Here is a 12,439-nt window from a genome sequence, read left to right as displayed (position 1 = left end):
TGACAGTACAATAGCATAACCATTGTACGGTGTAAGGAGTACTGATCTCAGTGCAATGCTACTATCTATTTGTTGCTATAATTTTATTATTCATTTAGTCCTTTGTATTTATCATAGCTAAACGCCAAGTCATATAGTGCTAGCTCTGAAACCTTGTTTAGACTTTGCTTCTCCCTTTCCTGTTACCCATTAAGAGAGACATACACCTCAGAACTTACACCATTATGTATACTATTTGACCCTATCTAACTCCTAGTGCTATTACACTTTACTAGATTTGAAAGCCCTGTCCCTCCACTCACCTCACTATGAATGACTATTATACGGTTATCTTTCCCTCCCTTTCCCTATATATTCTAGCCCAATAACTTATACTTTAAGCGATTCTTACCCGCTGATTGTTATTGGCTATTCCCAAGCCCAAATGCGGCTGCCAATCTGGGTACCATATGCTTCTTTATCAGTTTCCTATAACAAAATGACCCGCATGTGGCCATCTAACTACCAGCCAATTAAGATATTATACCCAGAAAATAGAGGTTATACATTTTTATGTCTCTTTTACATATTTGTTTTTCTTCTAATTTTGTTTCTTTGGACAATATCTATTGTATACTCATGATGTTATACCCGTCTTTTTTGTTACATGGCTATCAATGTACGCTGTTTTCTTTTGCAAAACCTCAATAAAAAAAATCAATAAAAAAAAACAAAAACATTCAAGAATCATACAATGTAAAAAGTAAGGCTCCACAGCATTAAAACCCTACACTATGCCAAACTTATTTAAAAATTGTTAGTTGGTGACAATATAAATACATAAACTAGGTGCTCCGAAAGTTTGGTTCCCCAGTGTGTAATTGGACAAGTGTCACTGTAAGAGGTGAGGTAACAGTTTAATACCTTCTAGTAATCAGTTCCACGGTCAGTCCATTGCTCACTGGTTATTCTTTAATTTCCTCTGATCTCTCCTTGTGAGTGAATTGTATAGTACTTAGACAATAAATGCCTTCTGGACTGGGCTAGGTTGGCAGTCTTACTGCGGTTCCTTACTTTGTCTGGATGCCGCACTTCCAAAACCTCCACAGTCCTTCATGATGCTCATCAGTTAAACTGAAATTCACAGGTGCCAATCAGGGTACGCCTCTACGCGTTTCAGCTCCACCTGAGCCTTTATCAAGAGTCGATAAAGGCTCAGGTGGAGCTGAAACGCATAGAGGAATACCCATAATTAATAAAGTGACTGAAAAAGGAAATTTCTGCTTACCTGATAAATTTATTTCTTTTACGATATGACGAGTCCACGGATTTCATCCTTACTTGTGGGATTTAACCTCCTGCTAGCAGGAAGTGGCAAAGAGCACCACAGCAGAGCTGTATATATAGCTCCTCCCTTCCCTCCACCTCCAGTCATTCAACCGAAGTTAGGAAGAGAAAGGAAAAGCCAAAGGTGCAGAGGTGACTGAAGTTTAATAAAAATATAATATATACCTGTCTTAGAAATGACAGGGTGGGCCGTGGACTCGTCATATCGTAAAAGAAATACATTTATCAGGTAAGCATAAATTTCCTTTTCTTTTACAAGATATGACGAGTCCACGGATTTCATCCTTACTTGTGGGATACAATACCAAAGCTACAGGACACGGATGAAAGGGAGGGACAAGATAGGAACCTAAACGGAAGGCACCACTGCTTGAAGAACCTTTCTCCCAAAACCAGCCTCAGAAGAAGCAAAAGTATTAAATTTGTAAAATTTTGAAAAAGTATGAAGAGACGACCAAGTTGCAGCCTTGCAAATCTGTTCAACAGAAGCATCGTTTTTAAATGCCCATGAGGAAGCCACAGCCCTAGTAGAATGAGCCGTAATTTTTTCAGGAGGCTGCTGTCCAGCAGTTTCATATGCCAGGCGGATGATACTCTTCAGCCAAAAAGAAAGAGAGGTAGCCGTACCTTTCTGACCCCTACGCTTTCCAGAAAAAACAATGAATAATGAAGATGATTGACGGAAGTCCTTAGTCGCCTGCAAGTAAAACTTCAAGGCACGGACCACGTCCAAGTTATGCAACAGACGCTCCTTCTTAGAAGAAGGATTAGGACATAATGAAGGAACAACAATTTCCTGATTAATATTCTTATTTGAAACAACATTAGGAAGGAACCCAGGTTTGGTACGTAAAACCACCTTATCAGAATGAAAGATAAGATAAGGCGAGTCACATTGTAACGCTGAAAGCTCAGAAACTCCACGAGCAGAAGAAATAGCAGCCAAAAATAAAACTTTCCAAGATAACAACTTAATATCTATGGAATGCATGGGTTCAAACTGAACCCCTTGAAGAACATTAAGAACTAAATTCAAACTCCAGGGTGGAGCAATTGGTCTAAACACAGGCTTTATTCTGGTTAGAGCCTGACAAAAAGACTGAACGTCTGGAACATCTGCCAAACGTTTGTGTAGTAAAATTGACAAAGCAGAGATTTGTCCCTTTCAGGAACTCGCTGATAACCCTTTCTCCAATCCTTCTTGGAGAAAAGACAGAATCCTGGGAATCCTAACTCTACTCCATGAGTAGCCTTTGGATTCACACCAAAAAAGATATTTACACCATATCTTATGGTAGATCTTTCTAGTGACAGGCTTATGTGCCTGAATCAAAGTATCAATGACCGAATAACCAATAAAATCAAGCGTTCAATCTCCAAGCAGTCAGTTGCAGAGAAACTAGATTTGGGTGTTGGAAGGGTCCCTGAATGAGAAGGTCCTGCCTCAATGGAAGCTTCCACGGCGGCAGAGAGGACATGTCCACTAGATCGGCATACCAAGTTCTGCGAGACCATGCAGGCGCGATTAGAATTACTGAAGCCCTCTCCTGTTTGATCCGAGCAATCACCCGGGGCAGGAGAGCAAACGGTGGAAACACATAAGCTAGGTTGAACGACCAAGGCATCTATCAGTTCGGCCTGAGGATCCCTTGACCTGGATCCGTATCTTGGAAACTTGGCATTCTGACGAGATGCCATCAAATCCAACTCCGGTCTGCCCCATCTGAAGATCAGAGTGGCAAAGACCTCCGGATGGAGTTCCCACTCCCCCGGATGAAACGTCTGTCTGCTTAAAAAGTCTGCTTCCCAGTTGTCCACTCCTGGGATGTAGATTGCTGAGAGATAACAAGAGTGGGCCTCCGCCCACCGAATTATCTTGGATACTTCTGTCATCGCTAAGGAACTCCTTGTTCCTCCCTGATGATTGATGTAGGCCACAGTCGTGATGTTGTCCGACTGAAAGCGAATGAATTTGGCCGAAGCCAACTGAGGCCACACCTGAAGCGCATTGAATATTGCTCTCAATTCCAGAATATTGATTGGAAGAAGTGACTCCGACTGAGTCCACACACCCTGAGCCTTCAGGGAATTCCAGACTGCACCCCAACCTAGAAGGCTGGCGTCCGTCGTCACTATCACCCATGAGGGTCTGCGGAAGCACGTCCCTTGGGACAGATGATCCTGAGACAACCACCAAAGAAGAGAGTCTCTTGTCTCCTGATCCAGATCTATCTGAGGAGACAAATTTGCATAATCTCCATTCGCATGCTCAGCTGTAGTGGTCTGAGATGAAAACGAGCAAACGGAATGATGTCCATTGCCGCCACCATCAATCCAATTACCTCCATGCACTGGGCCACTGATGGCCAAGGATTGGACTGAAGGGCTCGGCATGTATTCAGAATCTTTAACTTTCTGACCTCTGTCAAGAAAATTTTCATGGATATGGAATCTATTAGAGTTCCCAGGAAGGGAACCTTGGTCTGTGGAATTAATTAACTCTTTTCTAGATTCACCTTCCACAGTGAGTCCTCAGAAAGGACAGAACCATGTCTGTATGAGACTTTGTCAGATGGTAAGACGATGCCTGGATCAGAATATCGTCTAGATAAGGCGCCACTGCAATACCCCGCGGCCTGAGAACCGCCAGAAGGGACCCTAAAACCTTTGTGAAGATCCTGGGTGCTGTGGCCAACCCAAAGGGAAGAGCCACAAACTGAAAATGTTTGTCCAGGAAGGCAAACCTTAGGAACTGATGATGATCCTTGTGGATAGGAATATGAAGGTATGCATCCTTCAAGTCCACGGTAGTCATATATTGACCCTCCTGGATCAATGGCAGAAAACTTGTTTAGACTCTTTAGATCTAAAATGGGTCGAAACATGCCCTCTTTTTTGGGGACCACGAAAAGATTTGAGTAAAACCCCTGTCCCTGTTCCAGTCTTGGAACGGGACTAATTACTCCCATAGTAGAGAGGTCTTTTATACAACATAAGAACGCCTCTCTTTTTGTCTGGTCTGCAGACAATCGTGAAAGAAGAAACCTCCCCCTTGGGAGAGAACTTTTGAATTCCAGCTGATACCCTTGGGACACGATTTCCAGTGTCCAAGGATGTTGAACATCACCAAGCCTGGGCAAACAGAGAAAGTCTGCCCTCTACTAGATCCGGTCCCGGATCGGGGGCCGCCCCTTCATGCTGTCTTGGTAGCAGCAGCGGGCTTCTTGGGTTGTTTACCCTTGTTCCAAGCCTGGTTGGGTCTCCAGACGGACTTGGCCTGAGCAAAATTCCCTTCCTGCTTGGTGGAAGAAGAGGAAGAATAGGGGACTCCTTTAAAGTTCCGAAAGGAACAAAAATTATTTTGTTTACTCCTCAGTTTAGCAGTTCTATCCTGAGGTAGGAGATGACCCTTACCTCCCGTAATGTCAGAAATTATCTCTTTCAGGTCAGGCCCGAATAGAGTTTTCCCTTTGAAAGGAATAGCCAAAAGCTTTGACTTAAATGACACATCAGCAGACTATGATTTTAACCATAACGCTCTACGCGCTAAAATAGCAAATCCGGCATTCTTAGCCTCCAACTTGGCAATCTGAAAGGCGGCATCTGTAATAAAAGAATTAGCCAGCTTAAGAGCCTTAATTCTATCTAAAATATCCTCTAAAGGAGTCTCAGTCTTAAGAGACTCTTCTAAAGCATCAAACCAGAAGGCCACCGCAGTGGTAACTGGTACAATGCAGGCCGTTGGTTGTAAAAGGAAACCCTGATGAAGAAACAATTTCTTTAGAAGACCCTCCAATTTCTTATCTATAGAGTCTTTAAAAGCACAACTGTACTCAATAGGAATAGTTGTATGCTTAGCCAGGGTAGATATAGCTCCTTCCACCTTAGGGACTGTTTGCCAAGAGTCCCGAACAGTGTCAGATATGGGATACATTTTCTTGAAATTAGGAGAGGGTGAGAACGGGATACCCAGTCTGTCCCATTCCCTCTTAATAATCTCCGAGATTCTCTTAGGAACCGGAAAAACATCAGTGTAAGCAGGTACCTCTAAGTATTTGTCAATTTTACACAATTTCTCTGGTGGTACCACAATAGAGTCACAGTCATCCAGAGTCACTAAAACCTCCCGAAGTAACAGGCGATGGTGTTCAAGCTTAAATCTAAAGGACATGACGTCCGAGTCCGTCTGAGGTAACGCACTTCCCGAATCGGAAAGTTCCCCCTCAGACAGAAGTTCCCTGACCCCCAATTCAGATCCCTGTGAGGGTACATCGGAAATAGCTAACAATGCATCAGAGGACTCAGTATTCACATTGACTTCTGTCCTACTGCGTTTGCCCTGTAACACTGGCAACTTAGATAATACCTCTGTAAGGGTAGTTGACATAACTGCAGCCATATCCTGCAGAGTAAATGAATTAGACGCGGTTGAAGAAAAAGGCGTCGCTTGGGTGGGCGTTAAAGGTTGTAACGCTTGGGGAGAAGTTAGCAGTATACCCTGATTCTCCTCAGACTGAGAATCATCCTTAGACACATTTTCTTTACCTAAAATCTGTGCTTTAAACTGTAAGGCCCTCTCAGTACACGAGGGACAAAAAGTCAGAGGGGGTTCCACAGTGGCATCTAAACACATAGAACAAGGAGTTTCCTCCTCAGTGTCAGACATGTTAAACAGACTAGCAATATTAATAATAGTCGTTCTTTGCTTAAAATATTGAGCTCTGAATTCAAATTATAGGTAAAAATGTTAATGTAAAAAAACTGTACTGCGCCTTTAAATTTAAAAAGCGCAACTATTTTTCTGATATCTTCAAAAAACGTGTTTGTAGCAATAAAAAATAGTTTAATGTGCCCAAAATACTCTATCAGTATTGCATCCACTTGCTGAGATATGTAAGAAACAATATAATATCGATTTTAACAGTTATTTATTTATTAACTTTAATTAGGCCCCTGCAGAGCTGTGGCGCCTACCTGCCCCCGGAATACACTGCTGTTGTCTGATAAGCTTTAAAGACCCTTCGAAGGCCGAGACAACTTAGGCCCCACTGGAGCCCCAGACTCTGCTTCTTATGCGATCCGGATGATACAGCGCGTTCTGAGTGCGCAAAAATAGGCCCCGCCCACCGTGGGCGTAACTCTAACCTGACTAAGACCCGCATGGGTCGCAAAGTAAAAACAAACATGTCGATCCACTGAAAAAATTAAGCCATGTGCCCTCTTATATACACCTCAAGTGAAACATCGTAACACTGTACACCCTCAGGCCAGTGATAAAATTAACAGCTCTTAAGCAAAACCGCAGCGCCCAGCGTCCAGCCCTTGAATAAGCCTCAAAGATATATTTACATACTTTGGCAATCAGTATAAAGGGATTCCAGGTACACCATTTCCTTACATATAGTGCATACTGCTTACCCCTCCCCATATAGGGAAAAATGTCAGCCTGTTCTGATGCATCAAGTCTCCCCAGAAACAAAAGACTGAACATACCTCAATGCTGCTTGTAGCAAGACACCGTTCTCCACACTGAAGATTTTTCTTACACTACCTTCAGCTGCGCTGTGGGAACCATCATGGATCTTAGATAATGTTTGCTAAGATCATCAACTTCAGGGCAGAAAATAAGATGTCTCCACTCCTTTTGGGAAGCAATAGACTGACGATTTCTCCCTGAGAAAATAGTACTCACTGGCACCATTTTAAAATAAAAAACTTCTTGATTGAAGAATCTAAACTAACACCTCACTTTACCTCTTCCTGTCACTTACACAGGCAAAGAGAATGACTGGAGGTGGAGGGAAGGGAGGAGCTATAAATACAGCTCTGCTGTGGTGCTCTTTGCCACTTCCTGCTGTAAAAGAAAATAAATATGGATGGTCATTAAAACTTTAGGCTGGTGGTGGCCTAAATTTTTTGCACAGTACTGTATATACGTATATATATATATATATATATATATATTTATTTATTTATATTACACACGTATCATACACACATATGTTCAATGGCAAAAGCTAATTTTAATTCCAGAAATTTCCCACGTGTTTTACTGTAAACATGTTGTGTGTGTGTGTGTGTGTATGGAGTGTTTGTGGGGAGTGAGTAATGCTTGTGTGCAGTAACCATAGGGAAAGTTACAAAGCAAACATATCAACACAGACCATGACATGGTCCTGGGCCTATCAACATTTGGCCAAATGCTGTGACTATATCTTCAAATTTGCTTTTAATCTAGCTGTGTGCTTGCAAGAGAGTGACAGACTTTCTATGTGTGGTAATATTTTTGTTTTTCCCTATAGGTTTTGCGCCTAGTCTTGTCTGGGGTTAAATGCCTGAGTCAGTGAGAGCTGTGCAGCTGTCAGTGAATGCTAGTAAGTTCCCAGGGCTGTGAGTTTTGGAGTGACATGGGGTGTGTACTCCAGTTTGAGAGTGCAGTCAATGCCATTTCTAGAGAATATAGCTCCCAGGGTGAAATGACAAAACGTGCCCCCACCTCAATCTACAGTTAACACACATATGCATTCCTATGCACACAGACACCTACAGAATCACCCCCCAGGCACCCATAACCTGCTTGCTGGAAATCCCTCTTATAAAAGGATTCTAATTTCCTATCCATAGGATCTTTAAATGAAGAACTGTTTTCCATTTGAATAGTAATACACTAAAACAAAGAAGCAACAGCCCAATCCACCTTAGGTACTGTTTCTCAGAGCTCAATATCAGGTGATGGCAAAGAATACATCTTCCTAAATCTAGTTGAAGTATTAAAAGGGCCACCAGGCTTAGAACAATCCTTAGAAACTATCTCAGATACAGCATCAGGCACAGGAAAAACCTCTGGAAACTTAGCAGAATGTTTTAAAATTAAATTTAAACGATTAAAATACTTTCGGCTAGATTACGAGTTTTTGTCGGTAAGGCTTGCGGGGCTAACGCTCCTTTTTTTCCCACCGCTCCCTTAAGCCAATGCTGGTATTACAGGTTTTTTTAAACCTGGCGTTAGCCGCAAAAAGGTGAGCGTAGAGCAAAATTTAGCTCCACATCTCACCTCAATACCAGCGTTGCTTACGGTAGCGGTAAGCTGGCAAAACGTGCTTGTGCACAATTTCCCCATAGGAAACAATGGGGCTGAGCTGGGTGAAAAAAAACCTAACACCTGCAAAAAAGCAGCGTTCAGCTCCTAACGCAGCCCCATTGTTTCCTATGGGAAAATAAAAAATATGTTTACACCTAACACCCTAACATGAACCCCGAGTCTAAACACCCCTAATATTACACTTATTAACCCCTAATCTGCCGTCCCCGACATCGTCGCCACCTGCATTATACTATTAACCCATAATCTGCCGCTCCGGACACCGCCGCCACCTACATTATACTTATAAACCCCTAATCTGCCCCCCCCAACATCGCCGACACCTACATTATAGTTATTAACCCCTAATCTGCCCCTCAACGTCGCCGCAACTACATTAAATTAATTAACCCCTAATCTGCCGCCGCCAACGTCGCAGCCACTATAATAAAGTTATTAACCCCTAAACCTAAGTCTAACCCTAACCCTAACACCCCCTAATTTAAATATAATTGAAATAAATCTAAATAAAATAACTACAATTAAATAAATTATTCCTATTTAAAACTAAATACTTACCTATAAAATAAACCCTAAGATAGCTACAATATAACTAATAGTTACATTGTAGCTATTTTAGGATTTATTTTTATTTTACAGGCAACTTTGTATTTATTTTAACTAGGTACAATAGTTATTAAATAGTTATTAACTATTTAATAACTACCTAGCTAAAATAACTACAAAATTACCTGTAAAATAAACCCTAACCTAAGTTACAATTACACCTAACACTACACTATCATTAAACTAATTACCTAAACTACCTACAATTAATTACAATTAAATTAAATAAACTAAATTACAAAAACCCCCCACTAAATTACATAAAATAAAAAAAGAATTACAAGAATTTTAAACTAATTACACCTAATCTAATCCCCCTAATAAAATAAAAAAGCCCCCCAAGATAAAAAAATTTCCCTACCCTATACTAAATTACAAATAGCCCTTAAAAGGGCCTTTTGCAGGGCATTGCCCCAAAGTAATCAGCTCTTTCACCTGTAAAAGAAAAATACAATACCCCCCCAACATTACAACCCACCACCCACACACGCCTACTCTAAAACCCACCAAATCCCCCCTTAAAAAAACCTAACACTAACCCCCTGAAGATCACCCTACCTTGAGCCGTCTTCACCCAGCCGGGCACTGGTCCATACGGCAGAAGTCTTCATCCGATCGGGGCAGAAGAGGTCCTCCAGACGGCAGAAGGCTTCATCCAGGCGGCATCTTCTATCTTCATCCTTCCGGAGCGGGTCTATCTTCAATCCAGCCGAAGTGGAGTATCCTCTTCAAACGAAGTGCTAACGAAGAATGAAGGTTCCTTTAAATCAGTGTTCCCCAAACCCCGGGCCGCGGACCGGTGCCGGTCCGTGGATAAATCGGCACCGGGCCGCCCGAGGAACTTCAAATCATTTCACTGTGGCGGGCGGGCGGCCGAGGCGCAGAGCATTGCGCCCTCCCAAGCCCGCCCATTGTGTGACAATAGCGAATGAAAATTCGCTATTGTTACACTGATGCTCCTCCTGGCCAATCAAGGAGCGGGTCCTCCCGCTTCCTGATTGGCCGAAAGGCAAACCTCACGCCATTGGCCGTGGAGGAGGCACCACGGGAGGACTGAGGACTCGAGGTCGGAGACGCGGGGACTGAAGAGAAGCTGCCGTGAGGTAAGTGCACGGAGGGGGGGACTCAGCACTATCAAACGGAAAGAGGAGCAGCAGTGGTTTTATTAGAATGCCCTCTCATTCACCCAGGCCTATTGCACTTATTTAGGTCAACAACTCCTGGGTCGAATGTGTTTGTGCGGGTTCAGGCATAAGTGCACGGAGGGGGGGGGCGGGGGTTCTCTGCTATTGAGGAGACTCAGCACTATGGCGCGATGATCTCTGTATTGAAAGGGGGAATGCTGGGGCATCTCTGTATTGAAAGGGGGAATGCTGGGGCATCTCTGTATTGAAAGGGGCATGCTGCCATCTCTGTGTTGAAAGGGGCACGCTGGCATCTCTGTATTAAAAGGGGCACGCTGGCATCTCTGTATTGAAAGGGGCACGCTGGCATCTCTGCATTGAAAGGGGGAATGCTGGCATCTCTGTATTGAAAGGGGCATGCTGGCATCTCTGCATTGAAAGGGGCGCAATGATCTCTGTATTGAAAGGGGGAATGCTGGCATCTCTGTATTGAAAGGGGGAACGCTGGCATCTCTGCATTGAAAGGGGGGAACGCTGGCATCTCTGTATTGAAAGGGGAACGCTGGCATCTCTGTATTGGCGGAATACCCTGAGATTGCCACCACAGCACTTAAATCCCTATTGCCATTTCCGACAACCTATCTGTGTGAAGCGGGGTTTTCTGCAGTGACAGCAACCAAAACAAAACAACGGAATAAACTGGACATAAGCAACACACTTCGGGTGTCATTGTCTCCTATTACCCCCAGATGGAACCGTCACGTTGCAAAGAAACAAGCTCAGGGTTCTCATTGATTTGGCATTCTAGTGAGTTAAATAAAATAAATCACTTTATATTCATTTTTTGGTGTAGCTGTATTTTATTTTGAAGGCATGTTTAAATACAATTAAATTAAAATTATTAAATCAAAACAAGCGGGCCACGGAAAAATTATCAAACATTTACCGGTCCACGGCGATAAAATGGTTGGGGAGCACTGCTTTAAATGACGTCATCCAAGATGGCGTCCCTTCAATTCCGATTGGTTGATAGAATCCTATCAGCCAATCGGAATTAAGGTAGGAAAAATCCTATTGGCTGATGCAATCAGCCAATAGGATTGACCTCACATTCTATTGGCTGATTGGAACAGCCAATATAATGCAAGGTCAATCCTATTGGCTGATTGGATCAGCCAATCGGATTGCACTTCAATCCGATTGGCTGATAACATTAGCCAATAGGATTTTTCCTACCTTAATTCCGATTGGCCGATAGGATTCTATCAGCCAATCGTAATTGAAGGGACGCCATCTTGGATGACGTCATTTAAAGGAACCTTCATTCTTCGTTAGGACTTCGTTTGAAGAGGATGCTCCGCGTCGGCTGGATTGAAGATGGACCCGCTCCGCTCCGGAAAGATGAAGATAGAAGATGCCGCCTGGATGAAGCCTTCTGCCGTCTGTAGGACCTCTTCTGCCCCTATCGGATGAAGACTTCTGCCGTATGGAGGACCACTTGTGCCCGGCTGGGTGAAGACGGCTCAAGGTAGGGTGACCTTCAGGGGGTTAGTGTTAGTTTTTTTTTAAGGGGGGATTGGGTGGGTTTTAGAGTAGGGGTGTGTGGGTGGTGGGTTGTAATGTTGGGGGGGTATTGTATTTTTCTTTTACAGGTAAAAGAGCTGATTACTTTAGGGCAATGCCCCGCAAAAGGCCCTTTTAAGGGCTATTTGTAATTTAGTATAGGGTAGGGAAATTTTATTATTTTGGGGGGCTTTTTTATTTTAGAACGCCCCTCTGTAGAACAGACTGTAGGAGGGCAGACACCTTTAGAAGCAAAAACAGCATTAGTCTTATTTGAGTGCATCATAATATTTAAACATGAATTGCACAGCTGAGCTAGAGGCAATACATTAGCCTGTTTACAATTTACACATTTCACATAGGTAGGAGAGTGTTCAGGCAAGTTAACTTTTAAAGAGGTTTCAGAGAAAGACACAGAAGGCTCCATAATTGAAAATCTTCCAAAAATTTGAGAATATCAAACCATATTTCCCAAAAAAGAGCTCTGGAAGCAAGAAAAAAAAAAACTTACCCCCTCCAAATACTGAATTAAATAAGGGCAGCAAGGCCTTAGAATGCTAATCCAATGTCAAAATAGACATACTCCAAAGACAATACTAGTTATCATAGAGGTGGGTGGGGTTTTATAGGGCTCTTGGAGTTTGGGAATCTATGTCTCCTCCTAGTGGTCAGTTGTTTTGCCTCCAACTAGTGGACTGGACTTTAATCCCACATGTGA

The sequence above is a fragment of the Bombina bombina genome, chromosome 1 (assembly GCF_027579735.1).
Source record: "Bombina bombina isolate aBomBom1 chromosome 1, aBomBom1.pri, whole genome shotgun sequence".
NCBI classification, from domain to species: Eukaryota; Metazoa; Chordata; class Amphibia; order Anura; family Bombinatoridae; genus Bombina; species Bombina bombina.
Note: the sequence above shows the minus strand (reverse complement) of the source record.